General features: G+C 41.1%; 1 protein-coding gene across 1 annotated transcript in view; it reads left to right on the forward strand.

Annotated features, from left to right (window-relative positions):
- The window catches only part of LOC121917331 (tyrosine-protein kinase Yes), a 35599-nt gene that overhangs the window by 585 nt on the left and 14200 nt on the right, over nt 1-20814 (forward strand). The gene's annotated exons all lie outside the window — the stretch shown is intronic.

The raw sequence follows: 20814 nt of genomic DNA on the forward strand, positions 1-20814 counted from the left end.
GAGGGGCTCGCCTTCCCCTGTATATATGTATGTGCATATGAATGAGAGGGGCTCGCCTTCCCCTGTATATATGTATGTGCATATGAATGAGAGGGGCTCGCCTTCCCTGAATATATACATACAGTATACGTTTGTGTGTGTGTGTGTGTGTGTGTGTGTGTGTGTGTGTGTGTATGGGGCATACCTCCCCCTTTGGTTCTTTCCTCCCCGCTCCTGAAAAGACTGGGCACCACAAAATGGAGGGCATTTGACACAAATGGAGGACACGGCAGCCTGTAGAAGCTAGGAATGCAAATATAAAGTACAACCCATGCTCCTTTAGGCATGCTCAAAATGGAGGGGTGGCCAGTATTCAGGGATCAGTACCAAAAGAGATCTTGTGGCACCTTTTGAGAGTAAAGGAAATTGGCAGCAGGAGCTTTCCTAGGCTTTGTGCTAAAAGCACTAAATGCATATGAGGAAATAGACAGAAGTCTACGAAAGCTCATGCTGCCAATTTCGTTCTTTCAGTTAGTCTCAAAGGTGCTACAAGATCTCTCTATGTACACTATTCAGGGTTTCATTTCCCCAGAAGGGGACCAGATGTCCTTACACAGAGGAGGATGAGGTACCTCAAAATGGAGGACATATAAAAACCAGAAGCGTTAATACACACACACACTCATGCTCCATAGGCATGCTCAAAATGGAGTATTCAGGAGTTCATTTCCCCACATCATGACCAGATGTCCTCATCACAGTGGACGAGGCACCTCAAAATGGAGGGCATTCAAGATAGATGGAGGACACAACAACCTAGAGAAGCTAGAAGTGCAGATATAAGTGTAAATCCATGCTCCTTAGCCATGCTCAAATGGAAGAATGTTCACTATTCAGGAGTTCACTTCCCCACAGGTGTCCAGATGTCCTCAAAGCACTATGAAAAGTAGAACGTTTGAGGTAAATGGGGACCTGACCAAAGAAAAGCTGAAACCACTCATATAAATATGAATCCGTGCTCCTTAGGCATGCTCAAAATGGAGGGATATTCAGGAGTTCACTTCGCCGCAGGGTGACCAGATGTCTTGACTGCAAAGAAGACCAGGCACCTCAAAAAGTAGGACATTGGAGACAAATGAAAGACCTGACCAAAGAAAAGCTCAAAACACTCCTACAAATAGAAATTCATGCTCCGTAGGCATGCTCAAAATGGAGGACATCTTGGGATTCTTCCTGAACAGAAGGTTAAAATAGGGGACATGTCCTGGAAAAGAAGGGTGTTTGGTTATCCTGAGCTAAAAACTCTCATGGAAATGTCCATTCATGCTTCTTAGTCATGCTCCAAATGGAGGACATCTTGGGATTCCTCCTAGACAGAAGGCTGCAATAGAGGACATGTCCTGGGAAAAGAGGGCATCTGGTCACCTTGTGTTGGAGTCGATATATGGCACATGTTTTAGTCTCACAGCCAAGGTGGAAATTCTTCAGAAAGGGCTTCTTTTAGTATTTCATCCTCAAGGATACACTTTGGGGGAAGGTTGGGGATCTGTCTCTCCTCCTCCTGACTAGCCAGGGAGATTTGCCTTGTTGTTGTTGTTGTTGTTGTTGCTGTGAGCCTTCAAGTCCTTTCCAACTTATGGCGACCCTAAGGCAAACCTTTCACAAGGTTTCTTCAGAGGGGGGTTGCCATGGCCATCCTCTGAGGCTGAGAGAGTATGACTTGTCTAGGGTCACCCTTGGGTTTTATGGCTAAGCTGGGATTCAAAATTTGGCCTCCCGAGTCATAGTCCAAGGCTGAAACCACTAGACCATGCTGGTCCTCCAGGCAACAATTGCTAGACATTTTGTTTTGGAAAGGAAATAGGAGAGAGGAAACAAAAGTGATTCAAATATCCACATCTCCTTTTTCACTCCCCCCCACCTTCGTTTCCTCAACTTTTAATTTTCTGAAATTGCTCAGGAAGAGTTTCTTCCCTTCCCTTTTGTGTCCTCTCAAGCATGTTGCTGTTAATGGAAGTCGAGATCACTTGATCTCTTTACTTTATATATTTAGTTTATGTCATGCAGCGTAATTCATAGTTTTAAATATAACTTGTACGTGGGCAACAAACATTGTGGCTGTAGCTTTTGTGGGTGGGAAGTTTTTAAATAGAGATAAGTACTGAAACTAAAAGTTGACTCCTAATGTGTACTTTGGTTTCAATAATTGCATTGGCTTTTTGCCCACCAATAATCTTGAGACCAGTCAGGTTCTTGTTGTTTTTGTTGTTTTTGTTGGTATTGCTGTGTGCCTCCAGATCATTTTTGACGTTGACTTTTGACCCTAAGGTGAACCTGTGGTAGGGTTTTCTTGGCAAATTTCTTCAGAGGGATTAATTTGTCTCGTAAGAAATCTTACAGTTGTGGATTCAGTCAAATAACACTACTCATTTAATTTCTCATCAGGGTCTATTAAGGGATGCAAACTTTCTTCATGTTTGAGCCTTTATTATCCAGCATATGGACATGGTATTTTTACATTTTGAAAGGCAGTAGAGATTTTTTTTAATTCACTTCACAACATTTGAAAGGAGGAGAGCCCTTCTTTTCAGAAGTATAAAATCCACTGCTCATTTCTGTAATTATGAGCATGCATATCTCTTTGAAATATAATGGTAGTTTAGTAGTATAGTATGTATTCTGCATGCAGTTCACCAACTTAATCTCTTGTGAGTTAGTGGTTAAAATATTGGAGTTCACATGGGCAGACCCAGGTCCAAAACACACTGCAGAAATAATCCACTTTGAGACTGCTTTAATTTCCCTGGCTCAATGCTAGGGAATTCTGGGAACTGTAGTTTTGTGAGACATTTAGCCTTCTCTGTCAGGGATCTCTGGTGCCAAACTACAAACTCCAGGATTCCCTAGTACTGAGCCAGGGCAGTTAAAGCTGTCTCAAACTGGATTATTTCTGCAGTGTGTTTTGGACCCCAGATTCAAACGCCCTTCACCTGAGAAGCTAACTGTAAGACCTTACCCCAGTCATCCACAGCTTTCTTTACAGGGTTGCTGTAAACATAAAATAAGGCACTTCACATGTGTCAAAGCAGGTGTCAGAATAGAAAAGATATTCCTTCTAGGAAGAGTAAAAGGATTGAATACTTTCGAAATCGTGCTACATTCTACAGTTTTTAAGTACTTGTGATAAATTTGTTTTCAAAACCTACCACAACATGAATTAGTGGCAGCTTTTCAGTTTATTACAAGTTGTTCAATTGGTTAAATATTGCGACTTATAATTCTTCCAACATTTTTAAAGCCTCTTTTGCTGATGGGATGATGGTTTTGCAGGGCTATGTGTGCAATCTTTGGTTAAGAAGGTATTTATTATACAGAAAAGTATTGTAGTAATGATCAGAAAAAAAATGGTTTTCAAAGAGCCATTGGCACTGTTTGCAGTTACATTTCCAAATACTTCTCATAATTTTTCATGTTGCTTGACATTTCATTAATATAAGTAAAAAGTTTTCTTTCGTGTTCTCTCTGTACTTAGTAGCTAAGTTACATTTTCACACTAGTGAATGAAAACGATATGGATTTACAGATGGATCCCATGCAATGTTCTTAATAGCATTTTTGTCCTAGGTTTGTGCACATAGGATTGTAACCTTGAACTGCTGCATTGCCATAAATTTCAAACACATTTTGATATTAAATGTTGCAGACCGAAATCCAAGATGTGCACAATGTACCTTTCAAGACTTTTTCTTTCAAAACCTCCTATCATAGCTCCCAGTAAACTATTTGTCCATTGCCCAAACCACAGTGAAACCAGCACTGAGAAGATTCTTAAGTGTTGTGCTGGAGCTGTGATTTTGATAAACCTTTATGCATAAGTAGGAGAGCTTTTGTGGGCCTGAATGCTCTTTGAATCACATCTCTTGTAATGCTAAAAATATTAACTGACATTTTAAAGCTGTAAGATGTCACTTTAAGATTGCATGGCATTATTGGCAAGGATTTTTTAATATGCTCCAAGAATTCTTTTTAATATTTAATTAATGGGTCTTTCTTGTGTTGTTGTGAATGTTATGAATGTATAATCTGCCTCTTAAAGACTCTCACAAATTGATTTGCAAAAATATATAAAAAATAAAATGTGAGTTAACAATAAACAATAACCTTCATGTATACTAAAAAAACAGCATCGCTAAAAACCACTTATTGTGCATAAATTTGCTATAAAAGCCATTTAATTTGCTATAAAAGCCAGTCACTCACATATTTTTAAATATGCATTTCTGAATGAAAATATTTTCAAAATGTTCTTATAAGCACAAATATCAGTTTGTCAATCCTCTCTAGGAAAGACACTCTGTAACTGGAATGCCACAATGGAAAATGTCTCTAGTTATGTCTCTAGTAGACACCAAATTTAAATGAATAACAAACCTCACAATAATAATCTTAAATATTTGATAGTTCATGTTGGTAAAGATCATCCAAGGTTGCAGTCACATTAGGACTTTTCCAAAATCAGCATCTTAAATTAAGTTCTGACTGGAAACCACTGTATGGGAAAGGTGTTACATAATCTAACAGACATTTTCTTACAAGTAGAATGATGGCTGCATTTGGAACTGATTAAGTTTTTCTGTATGGCACATAGAGAGCATAGCAGTATTCCATTCTGAGTGTAAGAAGCGTGCGCACCAGTTACACTTTCTTGAAATACCGCTGGTGAATTAACTTAAAGTGATAAATGGCATTCCTGATAATTGAAACCACTGGAGTGTCTGTGTGTAAGGCCAGCTCCAGGAAGTCCCTAAACAATTAACTTGATTCTTCAGTAGAAGTGTGGCATAATCATGAACAGGTAGTAGATCTCCATATCAGCAAACTTGCCAAATAACAGGACTTCTGTCTGGTCTAAATGTGTCAGTTTGTTCACATCCATCCATCCTAGGACTGTTGCCGGATGCTGGTGCAGAATAGCCACTTCCTAGGATTAATTAATGGAACTGTATAGTACAATTAATTATTATGACCAGGTTGTTTTGACAGTTTAGACCAGACTTATCAAATGATTTCTTCAAGCAGCTTCACATAGATGCTAAAAAGGCAGAATTTGGCTGAATAAGAAAATACACTTTTTAAAGAATGTTGGATTTTGGGTAATTGGAAGATGATTGTATTATTCAGATGCCCTTACCGGTATCTGGAATACCGGTCTTTCTGGGGCTATACACAGAATCGCTCCCAAGTGTCCTCTCAGGCCCGCTTCCAATCGTAAGCCTTGGTATACGGAAGATCTCCGGGCGAGGAAGCGGGTTCTGCGACGACTAGAGTACCGTTGGCGGAAACACCTTCGCTTAAACGACAAGACTCTCCTAGACCGGCTGTTGAAGGACTATGGAGAGGCAATACGAGCAACAAAGAATTCGTTCTATGGTGCTCGTATTGCGTCCGCTGAGTCACGTCCGGCAGAGTTGTTCAGGGTGGTCAGGGAGTTAACTCAGCTCCCTCCCGCCCTGAACCAGATCCTTGAACCTTCTAAGGCCTGCTGTGACCTTTTTAATGACTTTTTTGTGGATAAAACTTCTCGCATAAGCGAAGGTCTGAACGCCGACGTTAGTGCAGAGCCTAGGGTAGAAGTGTCCAGAGCCTCCGCGGACTATGTTACACTGGATCAGTTTGAGTTGGTGAGTACCGATGATGTGGACAAGATCCTCGGAAGTGTTCGGAAAACAACCTGCTCTCTTGATCCCTGCCCCTCGTGGTTAGCGGCCCAGGGGGGACCGGTGGTAACGACTTTGTTACGCCGGATAATTAACACCTCTCTGAGGGATGGGCGATTTCCATCGGATCTTAAATTGGCCATTGTAAGACCGATCCTAAAGAAGCCCTCCCTCGACCCCCTGGTACATAATAATTATCGGCCTGTTTCGCTGCTACCTTTCTTGGGGAAGGTGATCGAAAGGGCGGTTGCGATCCAGCTTCAGGCGGTCTTGGATGAAACGGATTATCTGGACCCATTTCAAACTGGCTTCCGGGCGGGTCACGGGGTTGAGACGGCCATGGTCGCCTTGGTCGATGATCTCCGTCTGGGCATCGACAGGGGAAGCGTGTCCCTGTTGGTGCTCTTGGACATCTCAGCGGCTTTTGATACCATAGACCATGGTATCCTTCTGGGGCGCCTGGCTGAGGTGGGAATTGGGGGCACTGTGCTCCAGTGGTTCCATTCCTACCTCTCTGGGAGGTCCCAGATGGTGCAGCTGGGGGACGTGTGCTCCAGCGAGCGGGCCCTTAAAACTGGGGTCCCTCAAGGAGCCATTCTGTCCCCCATGCTATTTAACATTTACATGAAACCGCTGGGAGAGATCATCCGGAGACATGGGGCGCGGGGTTATCAGTACGCTGATGACACCCAAATTATTTTCTCTATGTCTCCGACTGATGCAGTGACTGGGGATGGCGTCTCTCCTCTCGTGGCCTGTCTGGAGTCAGTAATGGGCTGGATGAGGGAAAACCGACTCAAACTTAATCCAGAGAAAACGGAGGTACTAGTGATAGGTCCCCCTGGTCCAGGAATGGTGGTGGTTCCACCTGTCCTGAATGGGGTCACGCTCCCCGTGAAGGACTCCGTGCGCAGTCTGGGGGTGCTTCTTGACTCGTCCCTTCACCTGACTGCTCAGGTGAATGCGACGGTCAAGAGTACCTGTTATCAGCTTCGGCTGATTCGCCAGCTGCGCCCATACCTGGCCCAGAGGGACCTTGAAACTGTTGTACATGCTCTGGTAACTTCGAGACTGGATTTCTGCAACGTACTCTACATGGGGCAACCCTTATACCAAACTCGGAAGCTCCAAGTAGTGCAGAACATGGCAGCACGGCTGGTCACTGGTGCCCCCAGGACCAGCCATATAACACCTGTGCTTAAAGATCTCCATTGGCTGCCTATTCGCTTCCGAGCTCAATATAAGGCGTTGGTTATTACCTATAAAGCCCTAAATGGCTTGGGCCCAGGATTCCTGAAGGACCGTCTCTCCCCGTACATTCCGCCTCGCACCCTCAGAACATCTGGGCAGCAACTCCTGAAGGTGCCTGGGGCAAGGTTGGCCGTTACGGCCAGAAGATCCTTTTCCACAGCTGCCCCAGCCCTTTGGAACACGCTGCCCATAGAGCTCCGCTCATCTACCACCCTGGCCCAATTTAGGAAGGGACTTAAAACCTTCCTATTTAATCAGGCATTCCCCGACTAAACATCCTGTGGGCCTCCCTCCTCTCTCGTGGCCGTGAGGTTGGGCTAATGGGGTCTTTTATTGTTTTTATGGACTGTTGTTGTTTTAATCTGTTTTTAATTTGTATATTGTTGCACTTTGGTGCATTCTGTAAGCCGCCCTGATCTATTTGGAAGGGCGGGGTACAAATAAAATTTTATTATATTATTATTATTCTGGATTGCATGATAAAAATTCTTAAAGAATTCAGATGTGAAACAATTGTTTTAATATAAATATGCAACTTGTCACTATTATTGGCTGCATTATTATAATACTTGAGTATGGCCAACATAGTACTGATTCTTAAAAAGGAATTCTGCCAACCTAACAACTGGTTAAATTGATGGAATCCTGATTAAAGGTAGAATTATTTAACACAGAGTGACAATTTGTACTGCAGAAATATCAACCTAGATTCTGCAAAGTGAGATCCTTCTTTACTAGTGTTTTAAAGTGTCCACAAGTAAATAGATAAAAGTTGATCCATTAGATACTGCATACTTGGATTTCCAAAAGCTTTGACTAAGCCTGTCATCAAAGACTACTGAGTAAACCTAGATAAAAGAACAGATCTTTTTGTGAATTGGTAACTGATTTTAAAAAATGGAAGCAAAAACCAGGAGTAAATTAAAAGATGTCACAATGGATAGACATAATTTCTGGGAGTAGGCTGAAATGATCCTACTTTGTCATCCTGTTCTTAGGCTACAAAGAGGAGCTGCTTTTGGTGATTTTTTTGTTTTGGGAGGGGAGTAGGACAAGGGCAAGAAGTTTACTCATTGCTCCATGCTTCTAGTTATACCACTTTCTCTGTTCTTACATAACATGATGCCAAAACAAGGGCAAGAAGCATCCAAATCATTCTTGGATGACACCACATAAACTGTCAGGTTTGGATGTTTAGTAGCTGAAATCCAAGGAAGGACAATCCTTTAGTATTTTTCTCTATACTATAGCTCACAAAAAAGGGAAAATAGCACTGACACGTGTTGCAGAATAAGACTATTAACTCTCAACAAGATATAAAACAAATGGAGAATAAGGGGCTGCCCACACAGCCCCAAAGGCCCATGTTCCCCCTTGTGTCACCCTGTTCAGACAATGCAAGCTAATATCCCGAGGCCATGAATGAGCAGACTGGATGGCAGTCCCAATCCTGGTTCAAAGGGACCTTGACGGCCAAAATAACATACTGTTTGCCATGGAGTTTGTCAGAAACTCCATCAACACCCAGGAGACCAGATGACAGTGTGCCTCGTACCCTCCTCCACTGTCACCTCTACTGAAAAGACCCCCCATTGCAGTGTCTCACATGGAAAGGGAGTGCCTGACCAAATGGGTGTAGCTAGGTGCCTCATTTTCACGTTAGACACCTTCTCAGTAGAGGCAATGCCGGAGGAAGCTAAGGGGTGCGTGGCGGTAGCAGGTCTGTGGCACAACAGTGAGCAGGTGTGTAAACATTTGCTCATCCCTGCGCTGGCTCACGGGCTTACCCACATTAGGAACTGGATCAGGATAGCACAGGCTTGGCCCATGCTATTTTAGCCCATATGTTCAGCCTCTAAGATGCAAAAAAGCCTTCGACTTCATGAAGCTGAAGACATTTGTGGTAAAACAGTTACCAGCCCCAGTGGCATCACTAGGGGGATGCGGCGGGGGGGTTGCATACCGCACCAGGTGACACCCTAAGGGGAGGTGACACCACGTTCCTCAAATACCTACCTTTGGGCAGAAACAGACTGGCATTCATCTATTTCCCTTTAAAAGAGTAAGAGGTTTTTACAGAAGTAGGAATAGGAGTAACATTAAGAAAAAAATCTTACTCTGGAGTAGGACAAGGAGTAACCCCAAAATTACCACTACTTTCCAGCCCTGGAGATGTGCCTAGCCTGTTCTTGGGTTCATATGTTGAGAGAGTTTTTGATGTGAGCTGATAAAAAGCAAGATAACAATCCTTCATTGAAGAGAAATAGATCTGAGATGCTGTGAAACTTAAAAAGCAGGGTACAATACATAAATATTGAATTCACAGTACTAACCTAAACAGATGGCTGAACTGCAATTTGAGATCTGAGAAATATCAGTTCATCCCTGCTTAATAATTAATTTAGGTGTAATAATAATAATAAAATCTTTATTTATATCCCGCCCTTCCAAAAAGATCAGGGCGGCTTACAATAATGCAACAGGTGCAATTGAATACAAAATTAAAAACATATAACAATCAATACAATACATAGTCTAAAAACAATAAAAGCCCCGTTAGTGTAGACTTCTTGTTTACCATTTCCAAAAGGCTATGTGATTATTATGTTTTCTCAATTTATTAAAATTAATGCTAGTATCATGTTAGTGTTACCAGCTCCATTAGTTGGAAGAAATAAACTATCTGCATTGTTTACTGTTTCAGTGTATGTTTTCCAGTATCCAAAACAATCCTTGAGGATCTTATATCCTTAAAAGTAGTAGAAGAATCACAGCTCAATCGCAGGCCATTGGGTACAAAGCATGAGCACAACACAAAGATTTCTGGATAAGACTCATAGAAAATGAAGACTTCTATGGAGTTGTAATACATAATCACATATATTAGCACAATGTCTGGTAGAAACATTATAAAAAATTATTGAACAATGAATCTTGTTTATGCTTTCATATCTGTTTCCAGTCCACAGAACATTTGTCTGTTACATTATTCTATACATCTTGGGGAAGGGATCCTCTGCTTAATCTGTGGATCACATTTAGTTGGCAGAAATACTTCCAGTTTACCACGATTCTTCGCTAAAGCATTGTTGTCTTGGAAACGCTGCCTCTACCTACTCATTGTCTCTCAGAATAGGGATGATACGATACTGTATTGATGCTCTGGAAATGTAGTACAGTACCAACTACCCCCCCCCCCCCCATTGTATCCCATTTTAAAACAGTCACAAAATGTTTGGCCAATAACATGTTTTTAAAAATTGTGTGAAAAGTATTTTTGTTTTCTCACATTTAAGGAAAGGTTGTTTCTAATTTAAACTCAGTTACAAGCTCCCCCTTTCCAGTATTCCTTGGAGAATTTTTTTCTTTTATGTTGCTTCCTTCTGATATTTACGTGAATTTAGAGTTAGAGTCATCACTCTTACAGTATGCAAAAATGGCATAAAGGGATAATCTGAGCCCGGATGTGTTAGGTGATTTAAGGAAGTTTCTGCATTTGTTGTTGTGTGTCTTCATATCATTTCTGACTTACGTTGAGTCTTGTTGTTGTGAACTGTCCTGTGAATGAGACATCTCTAGGATCTCCTGTCTTCAACTGCTTTGCTTAGATCCTGCAGGCTCAGCTCCCAGATTGAGTCTAACCATCTGGTATGTAGTCTTCCTCTCCTCCTGCTGCTTTCCGTTTTTCTCAGCATTGTGTTTTCTAATGAGTTATGCCTTCTGATGATGTGGCCAAAGTATGACAGCCTTAATTTGATCATCTTGGCTTCTAGAGGTATTTCAGGTTTGATCTGATCTAGGACCCATTTGTTTGTCTTTTTGGCTGTCCACAGTATCCTCAGCACACTTCTCAAATGAATTGATTTTCTTTCTATCAGCTTTGTTCATTGTCTGGCTCGCATACCCATACATGGCGATAGGGAATACAGTGGCTTGGACTAGCCTCACTTTAGTGTTCAGAGTTATATCTTTGCATTTTGGGATCTTGTCCAGTTCCTTCATAACTGCCCTTCCCAGTCCTAGTCTTCTGATTTCTTGACTGTAGTCTCCCTTCTGTTAAATTTTTGATGCACGTTCTGGGAACTCTTTGACTATTGAAATTTTCTCATTAAATAGGATGAATTCTTGTGGATCTTCCATGGTCATTAATTTTGTTCTCTTAATATTCAGCAAACTTTATAAAGAGTTCTGGTCTTCCTGATTCCTGCACAGTTAATGACCAAGCAAAAAAGGGTGTGAGACAGAGAATCTTGGATATTGAAGCCCCCAAAAAATATAGCCTCTCTTAGCAATGTAGGTAATTTAAAATGGCTGAGCCGATTTAAACACTCTTTTCAAAGAGCAAATTATCTCAAAATACAATTGCCAAAATACCTGAGGGAAGCATTTACCAGAGCTAGATTTGACCAGCTTGACACCATGATAAGATATGAAAGATTCAATGGTATTCCTTACAGTGAGGGAATCTGTATCTGTGGAGACCGAGAAATTGAGGATTTAGCTCATATTTTATTCAAGTGTAATCTGTACCAACAGGAAAGAGATGCTCCATGAGGGAGCTGCAGCAGCCACACCGCGCGGCTCCCGCGCGGAGCAAAAAAGAAGCTCCATTTTGGAGCTTCTTCTTGCGGTGCCTCTATGACGTCGCGAGGCGCCTGGGGCGGACTCGCAACGTCATAGACGCCGCGCGACGTCCAGACGCATAGCGTCCGATACGTAAAGATGGCGGCGCCCGTATGAACAGGGCGCTGCCATCTTGTACGTATTCTATACGTACTAGGGTTAGGGGGGTGCGGAAGCACCGCCCCTTCCTAACCCTAATACGTATAGAATACGTACTAAATGGCGGTCTGTAACCCGCCTTAGTTATGTGGGGTCCACTGGGGTAAATTGCAGAGGTGATGAAGAATTCTGATGTGTGATGCTTCATGTTCAATTTTATTACTTTATGTATTATCATCCTAATGCTGTAATACATTTGTTTTTATTCTTTTTACTCATTTTTGTATCTTAAAACTGCGGTATAGATTTTTATGATCAGTTTTATAACTATGTTTCATTTTTAGGTACTGTAGTTCTAATGTACAGTACTTATATTGTTTTACATTTATATGACATCCATACAGTACTCTATATATATTTCAGATCCTCTGTTATTACATTTTAGCTCTTTTCTAATTACTATAGAATTTCTATAGGATTTTGTAGTGTGTTTTATGAATGAATGAATGAATGAAAATTTATTTATATACCGCTATTCCTATATAGATCATAGCGGTTTACAACATAACTAATACTATTATACAACATATAACCCCAACAGTGTAAAGAAACTGCCCATAACCAATTAAAAGCTATACAAAATACTCCAAAAGACCATTATATTACAACCATAAAACCATACCATTAAAACCATACAACAAAATAGCTGGATTGAACAATATGCAAGAGGGGAGAAGAGGATAATATTAAGGCACATGGGGGAAAGCTTGACGAAAAAGAAATTTCTTCAGATTTTTCCTGAACAGATCTAAAGAGGTAACAGAGCGGAGTGTTATTTTGTGTTATTTTGAAATGGCCTAAGGGCTAATCAATAAACATTTCTATCTTAATATTCAGCATTAAGCCTACCTTGGAACTTTCCTCCTAAACTTTTTTCAGTAATTGCTCCAGGTTCTTGTTGGTTTCTGCTAGTGGAAATGTCTCATCTGCATATCTTAGGTTATTAATGTTCCTTCCCCAATTTTCATTTCTCCTGCTTTTGAGTCTAAGCCTGCACTGAGTACAATATTTTCTGTGTACACCTTGGTGACCCTAAAGTGAACCTATCATGGGTTTTTCTTGACAGATTTGTTCAGATGGGTTTTGCCATTGCCTTCCTCTGAGGCTGAGGCGGGTTACATACCGCCACTTGGGACGTCCTCAGGACGTCCCAGTTTAAAAAAGGGGCGTCTCTTCCAGACGCCCCTCTTCCTGTTACGGACTCTGTCCATAACAAATGGCGGCGGCCATTCCACACAGCCGCCGCCATCTTGACGTAACAGATACTGTGCGTCCACACGTTGCGCGGCACTCACGAGTGCACCATTGGCGCCTCGCAGCGTCATGAGCGTGACGCCAGAAGAAGCTCCATTTTGGAGCTTCTTTTTTGCTCCATAAGGGAGCCGCGCGGTTTGGTTGTGGCGGCTCCCTTACGGAGCAAACAGCAGCGCCAGGAGACCGCCGCAAAGCGGCGGTTTGTAACGCCTCCCCAAGAGTTTGACCAGTGGGTTTCCGTGGCCAAGCCAGGATTTGAAACCAGTGTCCTAATCCAGCACTCAAACCACCACACTACACTGCATACCTAGAGATTTAATCATGCCCTTGTTTCCTCATTCAGAAGCCCAGCATTTTGGCACATAGGCCTTACATTTTTCTAATATATAGGATTATATTTGCCTGTATTTCCTAATGCAGATTAAAATATGATTATATATGACTGCTGAAGAAATTTAAAAATAATTGGGTACAATACAATACAATTAACATGCTTTACATAAAAATCACAGAATCATAGAGTTGGAAGAGACCACAAGGGCCATCCAGTCCAACCCCCTGCCATGCAGGAAATCCAAATCCAAACATCCCCAACAGATGGCCATCCAGCCTCTGCTTAAAGACCTCCAAGGAAGGCGACTCCACTACACTCTGAGGGAGTTTGTTCCATTCTCGAACAGCCCTTACTGTCAGGAAGTTCCTCCTAATGTTGAGGTGGAATCTCTTTTCCTGCAGCTTGCATCCATTGTATTGCTGCAGGAAAAGACCTAGGTTTTACAGCATACCTTCCCCTCAAAAATATAATAATAATAATAATAATAATAATAATAATAATAATAATAATAATAATAAATGGTGCTCTCTGTTGGGCCACAGAGGTATTTCTCATGTACATGGAAATGTGGTCCTCCAGATGTTATTGGATATCCAACTTCGGTCATCTCTCACTGTGTTTGTTAGCATCGTTAGGAGGTGCAGTTCAGCAACCTCTGAAGGGTTAAATATTTCCCACCCTGGCTTGGTAGTTTTTATCATGACCAGATTATATAGAGTTTAGATAATCAGGACAAAGTTCTTTTTATTGTAATGTTACACACTGTGGGTTATACTGGGGGAAATGGAGAAATCGCAGTAACCACAAAACCCTCAGACTAGTATCTGGTTTTCAATTCCTGTTTCTGTAGTTTTGTGACAAAGGAAATTAGATAACATTATTCTTCTAGGCATGGCTTTGTTTCTATAGATTCCTAGAGCCGAAAACCCTTTGCTGGGATTTTGTTACGCTGTTCTTGTATTGCAGTATATAGTCCAGCACGTTTCCAAAGTTATGTATGCAGGCACTTTTCTTTCACTAGAGGGTAAAAAACAAATAAACACATTGACTGTTTCCTGAATTTTGCCAAACTATTGGAAGATGGCTCATGAGAACAATAAAAACAACAAATCCTTGGGGGCCGGGTTTCAGGAATTTTCTCTAATTGAAGAACAGATTATTACTTCTCAGTGTTTACCAAAATTAAGAATTTTTAAACATTCTTCATTTGACTCCACTATAGAAGCAATATACAGTACTTAGTCTTTCCTAGACTTACTAGCCAGGCCTATAGTTCTGCTATGCTACCAGCCCACTGAGGCCACCTTGCAACGAATGTAGTCTTCTTAGGATCCTATAGTCCCAAGGTACAAAAACAGAGGAGAAAAAAAGAAGCGTAGCACAAACCCAGAAGGCAGCAGATGTCACCTCCAACCATGGGAGACATGACTAATCACAGTGAGATGACATGCTTTGATACTTATGTCTTTCTCACGTAGATGAATCAAGTCTGGATTGCGTTAGTGGCCTCCTGGGTTTTTAGTGGGTTCTGTCATCTATACCTGTTAAAGAGCTGCTAGGACAGCAAAGGCAGAGTGATTACCACCTAAATAGATGGTCTTGGAATCTTCTTGCATAGTGGATGTTTATGATTCAGAATATTTCTTTGGGTACTTTTGATTTTCTCTCAGTGCCTTTCCTTTATGGAGGAAGAAAGCTTAATGACTAAGATTCATACAATGAAAACCCATAGTCCATATATTCAGGCTATCTTCATGCAAGACAAATGAGATCATGAGTTTTTGGTCTGTAGTAATAACTTTTGGAGTATTTGATACTCTCCAAGATAAGGTTTATTTACATCTGAAGGTCCATGCTTGCATCTCCTTTGGGGGAAAGACCACTGGTAGCCATTGAATGACAGGGCAAATTTCATTCATACAGTTTTGCAAATAAAAAAAGTTTTCTTATGCTGGAGAAAGGGGACAGGAAATGACTATATGTATTGCAAATGTGCTTTGCCCTCTCCTTGCTCAAGTGCTTTGTCCTTACTTCTTTGGTTGAACATGTGCTATGGTAGTTGCTGTTGTTTGTTTTTGTGTGTAGTTCTGAGGCGAGGCCCCTGTTGGAGTTCTGGAGAGGCAGTTGTTTGTAATGTGCTCTCCCTGTATGTGTTCTGAGATCAGACGTCTCAGCAAAGGATCCTTTCTCCATAGTCCCATCATTCTGTTTGTATAGCATGCAACCAGATTCCTATCATCTGATAGCCTGTCATATCAGTTAAAGGTTCCTGACATGAGTTGATTTATGCTGTCCTTGGGTGCTGAACTAGTCTGAATCTAGCAGTGGGAAGCGGTGATGAATATTCTTTGTTGCTTTCCATTGAATTCAATGGGAAGGTGTTTAAACACTGGTTTAACACCTGGGGAGGAGATGGCTCCTCCTGTCAACCTGCTTTGGGCCATCTACTGACACAGTTGAACTGGTGGTGTAGAACCATTATATGTGCATATTTTTCCTAGTGGATACATCTGTGAAGACACATTAGCATTAAGGCTTCTGCCACATCAGGAAGCTCCTGAAGATACACAGTAGACCATATGCGGTGGCGGTGCCATGCCGGCACCTGCGGGGAAGAGGGGAGGAGGAGGAGGCGTCCCTGTCCCCGTGCGGTGGCGGCACCGGCATCTGCGGGAAAGAGAGGAGGAGGAGGCAGGGGCGAATCCCAACCTGGCGACCCCCGAGAAAGGGTTGATCGACCCCCCCCCCCCGCATTAGACTAAGGAGCTTGTCACTCACCTTTTAAAACCGGCTCCAACCTCCCGGACTGGAGCTAGGATGCGGGATGAAGGCAGGGATTATCGCTCACTATTTTAACATTTTATAACTAACATTATTCAAATTAGAACAGTTTTATTTAAGTGAATTCAATATTTAACTCACTGCGTGTGTAACTTTACACATACTGTATTTTCTGGCGTATAAGACTACTTTTTAACCCAGGAAAATCTTCTCAAAAGTCGGGGTTGTTTTATACGCCAGGGGTCATCTGATATGGCAGGTGTTGAAACTTCCGAGCCGGACTGGAGAATCTGCGGTCACCGCATATGGTGGGGGGAGCTCAAAAACAGCCACAGGGTATGGAAAAAGCCGTGTTTGCACTACCGCTCTGATAGTCTTGGAGACAGGGAGGGCTGGGCAGGCAGGGAGAGCTGACCAATCCAAGCAGGCTTTGTATACAACAAGTTTTCCTGCTACATACCTGCATTTCATAAGCATTTGATTTAAAATTACGATATTGAAATCAAATCTGATTTTTTTAAATTTTTATTTGGTGTGTGTTGGAAGAAGGGTGGTCTTATATGGCGAATATATCCCAAACTCTATATTTTAACTGAAAAAGTTGGGGGTCGTCTTATACGCCCAGTCATCTTGTACGCCGGAAAATATGGTAAATAAGTTTGGGAAGAGGAGTTGGAAGAGGAGGGATCAAGGCTTCTAGGTTTCACTCCCACGCCCCCACTCCCCGTAACTCTTGCAGCCCATTCAGGGCTCCCACTCTACAGTCTGAGAACCACTGGGTTGTGCATCTTCAGATTGTAACACTTCTGGAGATCTTGCTTGCATTTTGATCTGAAATGGAAACTATGCAAGATGACTAGTTGAATAGTTGCTCAGTCAACATTACTGAGGTTAGCATTGGATAGGAAGGTTTCATTTCTGCCATACTCATACTTGCTAATACTGTATTCCTATTCCTAATGGAGAGTAAACCTAAGTGTGTATCTAGAGCAAATTTGTCTGCCTTAAAGTGGATTTTGGCTCGAAAGTACTGTACATAATTCTGTATATCAATTGGCTCTGATGGAAGTGAACTCTCTCTATTACCAGAGGTTTTGATTATGCACTGGAGCATCTCATGCATTTTTCATGCACTGTAGAAGCATTTGAATCACTACTAAACTTGCATCAAGCTCTTTTTGCTGTATTCTGCTAAACTGAATTCCCTAGTTGGCTATCCCTCTTAAGACAGTGTGTCCATACTGCAGGGAAAAAAACCTAGCTGCTGACCAATATTTTTTCTTCTGTGCATGGTCAAATGCATCTCTTGAGAAGTCTGGACTTCTCAAGACTTTGGGTACATACTTATCTGCACCTGCTGGAAGGGATGTTCTCCAATGTATAGAAATGTTTAGGTGAAAGGGGAGAAAACAAAAAAAATTGAGGCATTTCCCCCCATTTCTTTTCTAGAAAAAAATGGGTTATGGGTTATTTTCTTTTAAAATGATGAGCAGAATACTTTATGACAAAGTATTCACATATTGATGTTTCCAAAATCATTTCTAAAAATGATGTAAGAAGTTTATGTAAGACTATGGTCAAAGAGCTGTACACATACCACACATATGCACAACTGACATCCATCAAAGTAACAAAGGCAGTTTCAATCCCAAAACCGGACTGAAATCAGATTTACAACAGATTTAGATAATTGGTTTCATTCATTATTAGCTGAAGTTGTAGACTAGCCCCCAACACTGTGCTTAGTAAAGGTCCATTGGCCTTTGGTCAATCATTTTCCAAGAACATTTCTGGTCTAGAGATGGCTTTTTTCAGGAAAGGATACAGAACAACTTCCTTAGAGGTAGTAAAAGTTATTTCTTTTATATTGATGCATAAGGCATATGTGCAAGATGAAATTTAAACCATTTTAAATATGACTAATATTGAGCTACTGTAGCTTTTCTAAAATTACATGTACTAATGTGCATGTCCTAGTCTTGCATATTTCTGACAAAATGTTGAGTAAAGAACAATTTATAGGTTGTGATCACTTCACATTTCCCTGGGAGTATTTCCAGCTGATCTCTGTGGGACTGACTTCTGAGTAGATACTCATAGAATTCACTGTTGGAAAGATACCCCCCTTCGCCCCCCCCCCCTTTTTTTTATTCCCGCATGCCACAAACAACATTGTAAAGAGCTAACTCTAATTTGGTAATGTAATGTAGCATATGCAGTTTTATAAAAGAGCATGCAAGAGAGTAATTGAAAATGTTTAATTAGTGGCTACATTTTCAAATGGAACAAAAACACATTTTGTTTTTGTTTTCTTTCTAAAATGTGGCTTAAGTCATAAGGCCACAGAACCTTCAGCCTGTCCCGGAAACATTCTTTATTTGTATCCTCTTTAGCTTGATTCATTTATTTAGAGGCCCACTGTGATTTTTAGAAAATCTTGTTACAGCTTCTTTGTGACTGAAGCACATTGTCAGTCAACTCAATCTCCTCCATGCCAGCCAACTGTCCCTTAATGGAGCGATTCATCTGGGTGAATAGGACTCATACTTTAAGGAGACAATTGGCTAGCAGAGAGGGTGCCAAATTGATTTAACTTTGCACAACTGTGAAAGAATTTGTAAAAAGACACTGTCAGCTAATGTTGGCAGAAGTTCCAGCTGTCTGAAAACTGCTCTAAATTGCGAAGTACACTATTTAAACAAATGTGAATATAATAATTTACTGCATAGTACTTGGTGAATCTTTTAATATCATTAAAAATTAAGTAATTTTTGCCATCTTCCTTGCTGAACTATTTCTGTTTTGAAACCACTGCATATTTATTATATTAGTTGTCCACATCTCGATGGTATAGGAAAGCAAAATGGGATGTAGAAGGGTTGATGATTTCAACACAATACATCTTATGCTGTCTGCCCAGCTTCATTTGCCAAATCATTTTGCTTGTTTCTTTGCTTCGTCAACCCTCCCCTTCAGATTTTCATAGACCTGAAACGTACATGCTCCGTAGTTGCAGCGCATCCCTGGCAGCTGAGGGCAGCTTGCAGCAGATGTTAATTGAGGTAATTTGGGTAGGGAACAAATTGTGTTAACTCTGGGGAAACTTCCAGTATCACTTCAGCCAAGATCTCACTGTTTTCTGGCTGCCATGTCCATTGAGCTTTAAGGATGTTATAGTCTGGAATTTTCTATCTACAGTGAATAGGGGAGAAGAGATTGTCAACAAGTAGAAGAAAAAGGAGGAGGCCTCAAACTGATAATTGAAATTAAAAAAATATTTTGTGACATGCCCAGTGCCTATCAGAGACACTAATGTATAGTTCTGACACCGAATAACCTTCAGACAGTATGCATAAGCAATAAACATTACAACATAAGTAAATAATTGAATTCTTGAATCATGTAACATCACATTACCATATTTGAGAAACTTGCAAGTATGAATGGTGATAAGCAATTTGGAAAGATACATCAGTACACTTGTATCAGTGAAACTACTTGCCATTTCCAAAAAAGCTTAATCACTACTATGATAGTGAAATGGCTACCATATGCAGTGTGTGTACAACCCTGGAGGGAAAGCATAAAATATAGAAGCCTATATCTCATTACTAAAGGTATCCATTGCTAGATACTATTTAGTTGCTAAATAGGAAATCAACAGGTTTATAAGTCCTATTGGCTCAGTGAGTCTGCTCACTGGGACTAGTATTTGGATTTAGGTCCAAAACTCAGAATGCATATGTGTTGTGGGCTCAGTCATCCACATTATGGGCTTTCTGTGTGAGATTTATCTCCTGATGACAGTGTGTTAACTGGGCTCTGACTGAAGAGGTATGTTATAAATGTGTTCCTCCCCTATTCCGCCAGGTCTTGCCTACAGTATTTTGCCCAATATGGTAGCTGGCATACTTTGAATGTAGGATTATATTCTAGGACATTAAAAAATAGACCTTAAAAATTAACTGTAGTTACTATAAAGCAAAACTTTTTAAAAAGGTCCTCAGTACAATGAAAATATTGTACAATGAAAATATTTCAGTACAAATATATCAGTACAATGAAAATATTGAACTCTGTTTGGGCCTAGAACAAATTCATCCCAGCTCTCCCATCCCCATCCATTGATTGCAGGGGCATGAAACATCCACCCTTTGTTAAGCATCTTCGTTGAAATTGGGGGGGGGGGGATGTGCTAGGTCAGTATTCTTGCAATTTTCAATGCTTGGGCCCTTACCTTTCTCTGTGCAGTCTAAACATTAAAGACAAAGAAAGAAGGAAAGACAAGTGGAGATGAAGATGAGACTAGGGGAAAGAAGAGTGAGTGGTGAAAGTGCAGGAAAGAGAGGCACAAGTGGTTTTTCTTTCCCCTGTGCTTTGCCTTCCTCCCTCTATCCAGTTTCTATTTCAATTAATTTTATTCCAGTACTAATTTTGAGGATCACTCTATATTTTGTTTTTTGCCTTTGCATTTGTATTAATGTGCTAAATATCTCTTTGGAGAACAGGAGAAGTCCCAGCAGACTGGAGGAGGGCAAATGTTGTCGCCATCTTAAAAAAAAAAGGGGGGGGGATCGTCCAGTTAGTCTGACATCAATACCAGGAAAGATTCTGGAGCAGATCATTAAACAGTGTGTCTGTGAACATCTAGAAGGCAATGCCATCATCACAAAAAGTCAACGCAGCTTTCAGAGAAACAAGTCATGCCAGACAAAT

This window comes from Sceloporus undulatus, unplaced genomic scaffold, assembly GCF_019175285.1.
Source record: "Sceloporus undulatus isolate JIND9_A2432 ecotype Alabama unplaced genomic scaffold, SceUnd_v1.1 scaffold_15, whole genome shotgun sequence".
NCBI lineage: Eukaryota > Metazoa > Chordata > Lepidosauria > Squamata > Phrynosomatidae > Sceloporus > Sceloporus undulatus.